Source organism: Dendrobates tinctorius, unplaced genomic scaffold (assembly GCF_039654945.1).
Source record: "Dendrobates tinctorius isolate UK_male_01 unplaced genomic scaffold, ASM3965494v1 ptg000004l, whole genome shotgun sequence".
NCBI lineage: Eukaryota > Metazoa > Chordata > Amphibia > Anura > Dendrobatidae > Dendrobates > Dendrobates tinctorius.
In genome coordinates, this window is record NW_027361672.1 from 39,923,144 (window position 1) to 39,929,814 (window position 6,671).

Below are 6,671 nucleotides of genomic sequence, written 5' to 3' on the forward strand. Positions count from 1 at the left end.
AAGTAACATCTAACAAGACAGATACAGTATTACAGTATATAGTCTACACATGACGATTTAATTGTTGAACAGAGAGTGGATAGAAGCTGTTCATATGGCGGTTGGTGCTGAATTTGGGGACTCTGAAGCGACGTCCTGAAGGGAGTAGTTGGAATGAGGAGTGTCCCGGGTGAGAGGGATCGGATGAAATTTTCAATGCGTGGGATCGAATACTCTTATCATAAAGATCCTGGATTTTAGGCAGGGGGAACCTATAATTCGCTCTGCTGTTCTGAAAGTCCTTTGTAAGCGGAGTTTGTCATGCGCAGTGGCTCCCCCATATCAGACTATCAGAGAGGAACAAATCACAGATCTGATGACAGCAGGGGTGGATTAAGGGTAGCCAGGGCCCGGGGCAGTTCAGACTCTGTGGGCCCCCCGTCACGTGACGGGGGTCACGATATACCTGAAATAGATTATTCCAGAAAAATTGTTGCTGAGTGAAGCTATAACCTGTCAAACATCCATTGATCTAGTTAATTTACCCTTCATTTAGGAAGAGAAAAAAAATAAAAAATTTAAGCCATAGTATTGAACAGTCCAATTTTAATCTGTAAACAAGATTGACAATTTTCACAGGTTTCTCATCAAAAGTGCAACTTAAACAGTGGAAAATACATTGAAATTGTCACATTCCTATTACAATACAGTCATATCAATGACAAAAGTGTCAAATGCATAACTTATATAAATATTACTTATACACTCACATTTACCAGAAACTATATATTCAAGTATCCTCTGAAAATATCTAAAATCAAGCACAGCACCATTAGTTTCAGGTACATCAGTACTACGCCATGTTCCAAATTATTATGCAAGTGTTCTTTTTCAGTGTCATAGGGGGGTTTTTTTTGTCAATGAAATACATTGATGGTATATATTAAGTGACTTATTACACTGACTGTCATTTGCAACGACCATTTAGGAAAATCAGAGAAAAAGAACATTTGCATAATAATTTGGAACATGGTGTAATACAGTACACAAAATACCATATACCAAACACTAGATAAAGTCTTTGATACAAGTAAAAGTAATTCACAAAGTCTGATGAAAGCCAGTATTCAAATATATTATCAGGATGCTTTTCCCACAGTAAACATTCCCCCTCCCTCCTTATTTCTATATGCATTATAATCATCTCTTCCTGCTTTGGGTAACATAACGTTTTTAATTTATGTGTCATCGGAATGTAAAACCCTCAATAAGCCTTTTTTTTAGCCTAAATTAACACAATTTTTTCCTGCATTTCTTTGCGCTGTATTCATCAATTATTTTGGATACGTCAAGGGTTTTCAAAAGTTTGCATTCAATGCTTAAAAGAGAAAGGTGGTTTAACCGCTCTTGGCCCATTTGGCTCCTTAGCTCATTTTTTATTCTTTTGAGTTTGGAAAAAGACCTTTCGCCAGTACAGTTTGACACCATCATACTCAAATATATCCTGAGTATAATTTCAGTGTTACAAAATGTCTGAGTTAAATTATGTTCGTGTAGAAGTAGAAACAAATTCAGTTCAGACAATTCGTTTTTTGCTGTCTTATCTCTTATAAAGGAGGTGGATAAAAATTTTGAAAACTGAACTAGCTCTGTTTCGGTTGCACCAGGCATTAGGTCTTCAGGATATGAACAAACAAGATTGCTTCCAGCCTCTTTAATCTCCAATGGAGAAAGTTTTGACAAATTAGACAAAAAGCCAAATTTGGAGCAAACATCTGAATATGCTCCAAGACGTTGCACAGGCTACTCATTAGATTGTCTATGAGACCAAAAAAAACTTCAGTTTTGAATTTATCCCTTGGGGATAACACAATTGCTTCGGAGTTACCATCATCATACTGACGATTTCTCTTCCGAAATCGATGTACCGAAGAATTATACATATTATGGCCACAAATGTTGACAGCCTCATTTTCATATTTATCAAACTCTTCTCTCAGACTCTTGACAAAGTCTAACAAAGACTGAAATAAAGCCACAACAGTATTTAAATTTAAACCTGTCTCTTGAAGGGACAAATTGGTTTTATGAAACCGATCCAAAATTGCATGCCATACCACGAGAATAAAGGTTGAATCAAGTTCACTTAACTTCTCACCCAAAGCCCCTGCCTCATTTTTACATGAACTGAAGTCTGGATCTGTAATCATGCTGTGTAAAAGATTACATATTGGCTCGTAACCTTTGTACAAAGCCAAAACTGCCTCATATCTTGCGGACCACCTTGTGGCAGAAAGCTGTTTTACAACTGGTAGCCCAAGGGGTTTTAATTTGTCTACCAGCACTCTCCATCTCCCAGTAGATGACGAAAAAAAGACATAAAGGTGTTCCAAAACATTGAAAAATCTGAAAATTTCTGGAATACTTTCAGCACAATTTTTCCCTACCAGGTTAAGGGAATGGGCCGCACAAGGAATGAATGTGGCATAAAGACATACATTCCTGACATGTGTTTGGACCCCATTGTATTTTCCACTCATATTGGCAGCATTATCATAGGACTGGCCACGGCAATCTTTAATATTGATATCATTTTTAGATAGAATACCAACAATCAACTCTGCTATTTGTTGGCCAGTGTGACCAATAACAGGAATAAATTCTAAAAATCTTTCAACAGGTCCAGAAGGCAAAACATAACGGACAATAAATGTTAGTTGGTCACAGTGAGAAACATCTGGTGTAGAATCCACAGACAGTGAAAAAAATTTAGCTTTCTTCAATTCCTGCACAATAAGTGAGAGGACATTGGTTCCTAAAATCTGTATCAGTTCCTCACACACAGTCGAAGACAAGTAAGATGTATGCCCCCTGCCTTTATTTGCATGTAGCTTTATATGTTCATCTAGGAATTCATCCACATTCGCCATTACTTCCATGAACCCAAGATAGTTCCCATTGTGAGAAGAACCAATTGTTTCATTTTTCCCCCTAAAAGGAAGCCCTCTTTCAGCAAGGAACATTATAACTGAAAGGGATCTCTTTAAGACTTTACGCCAGTATATTTTTTCGCTTTCCATTTGCAAAAGCACCTGACTGTCTAACCGAGATGTTGTCTGTTGTCTGCTCACTACTGACAGGACAGCTTGTTTGTGGATCTCACTACATTCATGCCTAACTAGCCTGTCCTCACCATGTTTCCAATCATTAAAACCATATGTAAATGCACAACGCCTGCTAGAAAACAGTTTACATGGAAAACAGAACAATTTGCCTTGAGATGGTGAATAGCATAGCCAATTTCGTGATGAAATTTCATTAGTTTTGGGGTTTACATGTGTGAAGCATTTTTTATTACAGTACCTATGATGGTTACCAGTGGTAAGCACAGCAGAGTTGTGCAAGTCTGCCTCAGAATTTTGGAAAAAAGTAGCTCCTTTAGCAATACAATATTCTTGCATTTCTTTTGAAATGTGTTCACCCCACAGCCCAATATCTGATGCACACTCTGAAACATCCTCCACCCCTTCCTGAGCATGCTCAATTTCATCCATTACATTTTCTGTCTCTCCATCAGGTTTTTGGGGCAATGTAATTAAAGAATTTGAGTCATCAGATGAGTGACATGGAGTCGGAGATGTATATTTATCACAGCTGTTGTTATTTACATCAATTTGACTTGGCTCGTCAGATTCTGTAGATTTCCTTTTAAAGAAAGTCTCTAACTTAGGAAATTTGGAAATCTCTTCGTGCATTTGTTGAGTTCTCTGTCGTAGCTCTTTTCTTTTCTGAGCACCCGATTTGTGTAAAGAATGCATCTAGGGGCATAGGATGACACAGTGTAAGAGAAGGAATCATTTAGTAAACTAAACATGGATGCTGTGTCAGCCTGTGTGTGTTTTTTGTGAAGAACTTACAGTTTGGCTGGTACTTTCCAGAGGAAGCGCACAATGGTATGTACTTGAGTATTGAATACCTAAAAGAAATAAAGCAAGAACTATAAGGCCAGTTTCACATCACGATTTTGTGGCTGTCCGTGGGGATCTGAGTTTTTGCAAGATCCCACAAACAGCCACAGATCCACACGGATCCCTGCATTCAGATGGCAAATAGCCACCTGTATCCGAGTCTATGCAGGTTCCGTGTGGATCCTGTGGTCCCTGTCTCTCCCTGCTCCTGCCTCCTTCATCTTCTTCCCTCCTCTCCTTTATCCTCTTCCCTGTTCTATTCCCTATCCTGTCATCTGTTTTCTCCCTCCGTGTGTTAAAAAAAAAATCTCCTCCTGGAGGATACATCACCTTCCGCCGACTCCGGGGATGCCACAGTCTCCATCGAGGCTAAAGGACCTCTGGTGATGTCACAGAGCCGATCACATGACAGGTCAGCTGATCGCCCCTGTGACATCACCAGAGGTTCTTCTCCCCTGATGGTGACAGTTGCATCCCCGGAGCCAGCGGGAAGGTGATGTATCCTCCAGGAGGAGATTTTATTTTTTTTTTAAACAGAAAGAGGGGAGAGAACACGGGACAGGATAGGGAATAGAACAGGGAAGAGTAGCGGGGTGACAGAATAGAATAGCAGGGGGGGGGGAGCAGAATAGAGGAGATGGAGGAAGGAGAACAGGGAGGACACGGACAGACAGGGCTCACGGAGCCGACATCAGATCTGAGGTAAACTCTGATCTGATGTCCATAGGCTCACATTTTATCGGTGGTCGGATCGGCACGGATCCGATGCTGTCCAATTTGAGGCACGGACACCAAATCGCAGCAGGCTACGATTTTGTGTCCGTGACTAAATCGGACAGGATCGGATGGTGCAAAAATTGGATGCCAAAAAGCACACATCCTATCTGATCTCCATAGGGGTACATGGGAGCCGAATTCAGATCCGAGTGTATCCGATTTGAAACGGATACACTTGGAAGCTCAGAAATCATGATTTGAAACTGGCCTGAGTTTCTAATATCTGTATACACCTAATGGCTTTGGTGTGTGTACGTGGTATGAGCATACACTTACTAGAAAGTTGCTGGGTCTCTGTTCCTCTTTAGCTTTGTCTTTATCCAGCAGCTTCGTTCTTTGTCTTGCCTCCTGACCCCTTTCCCTTCATTATTCAAGTCATGAGAAAAGTTCCTGTAGATAAAAGACCCCAAAAAGATAACGATAGTGGAAGAACGAGAGACTCAAAAAAATAGACATCACAAAACAATACGCGACGCTCACACAGTGTGCATTTCCCGCGATTTTGTGGGCATGCGTTTTGCGGCCGCGCTCATTAGCACAGTTAACAAAAGTGTGGCACCCCTATGGCGAGGCGCCACAGGGGGGTACTGCACCCCAAGTTGAAGGTGCAGTGCCTCTCTAGTCACAGGTGGAGGAGGGAATTGCAGAGTCTGGAATACAAGGGGAACATTAGCTCAGCAGTATACACCTTTTGTATCTGGGACTGGTTATACAGTAGGTCCTGGGGGCGTGGACCTTAGCTGAGTGGGTGACGTGACACCGGGTGGACCAATGTGCAAGCAAGAATTTTGGACTGGTAACAGGTTAGAATACAGGGCGCTAGATTTTTACAAGTTATTTATTCTGTGTACAGGAGCATAAGGCCTGCGTCTTATAATGCAGCATCAGCGTGTGCACGAGGCCTTACAAATACTGAGGTAACAACTCACCAAATACTCAGCGTGTGCACGAGGCCTTACAAATACTGAGGGACAAACTGACCAAATACTGAACATCTGCACAAGACCTTACAAATAATAAGTTACAAACTCACCAAATACACAACGTGCACACCCACTACCCCTCCATCCTTGTATAGACATGTGAAATACCTCTACATGCTGAATGTTCCCCTCTATGTGGATATTTTGCTTGACTAATGTATGTATGTATGTATGGACTCCATGCATACATGATCCAAGGAAGATGGCCACTTAAGAGTGGCACATGATACAGCATGTACAGCAATTTCACATGCTTTTGTGTTATCCAAGAGGGGGGGGCACAGTTTACATGGGGTACATTTGCCCCATGTAGTTTCACGACAGACAGTCCTCTGTCCCGTATTGTCTCCTCACCCTCCCTCACCACTCCACTGATTAAGGGGCCTTTCACATCAGCGGTTTAGCTTATGTGTGGCCATTCCAGCAGGTGGCGCCAGTTCATCCGCCTAACGGCCGACTTGCAGCCCAGATGCGGCAAGCCCCATGCGTTGTCTATGGGGCTTGCGGTCTGGTGTAGCAAGTGCAGTTCTGTCGGGTGCGGCAGATCTGGCACTTACGGCCGCGAAAAAAAATCACAGCTTACAGCGTTTTTTTTTCGCGTCCGCAAGTGCTGGATCTGCCCAGTTAGGCGGACGATCCAGCACATGTGGTGTCACCTGCCGGATCGGCCGCAAACATCAGCTAAACGCTGATGTGAAAGCAGCCTTAGTTAAGCCTCTTTAACATCATTGATTCTTTCAAATTGCGGCAGATCCAGCAGATTTACCACATCTGCTGCCTAATGGCTGCACTTGCCGCACACATGTGGCAAGCCCCATGCATTGTCTATGGGGCTTGCGGTCGGGTGCGGCAAGTGCGGTTCTGCCAGATGCGGCAGATCCGGCACTTGCATTCGTGAACAACAACGTGGTCAGCAGCAGTTTTCCTTCACTGTTGCAAGTGCTGGATCTGCCGCATCCGGCAG

General features: G+C 42.5%; 1 long non-coding RNA gene across 1 annotated transcript; it reads right to left on the bottom strand.

Annotated features, from left to right (window-relative positions):
• Positions 1 to 565: 565 nt before the first annotated feature.
• On the bottom strand, positions 566 to 4,152 carry LOC141083056 (uncharacterized). Its single transcript, XR_012230635.1, has 2 exons — positions 3,897 to 4,152; positions 566 to 3,797 (listed from the first exon to the last, which is right to left on the bottom strand). It is a non-coding gene; the product is annotated as an uncharacterized lncRNA (long non-coding RNA).
• Positions 4,153 to 6,671: the final 2,519 nt, after the last annotated feature.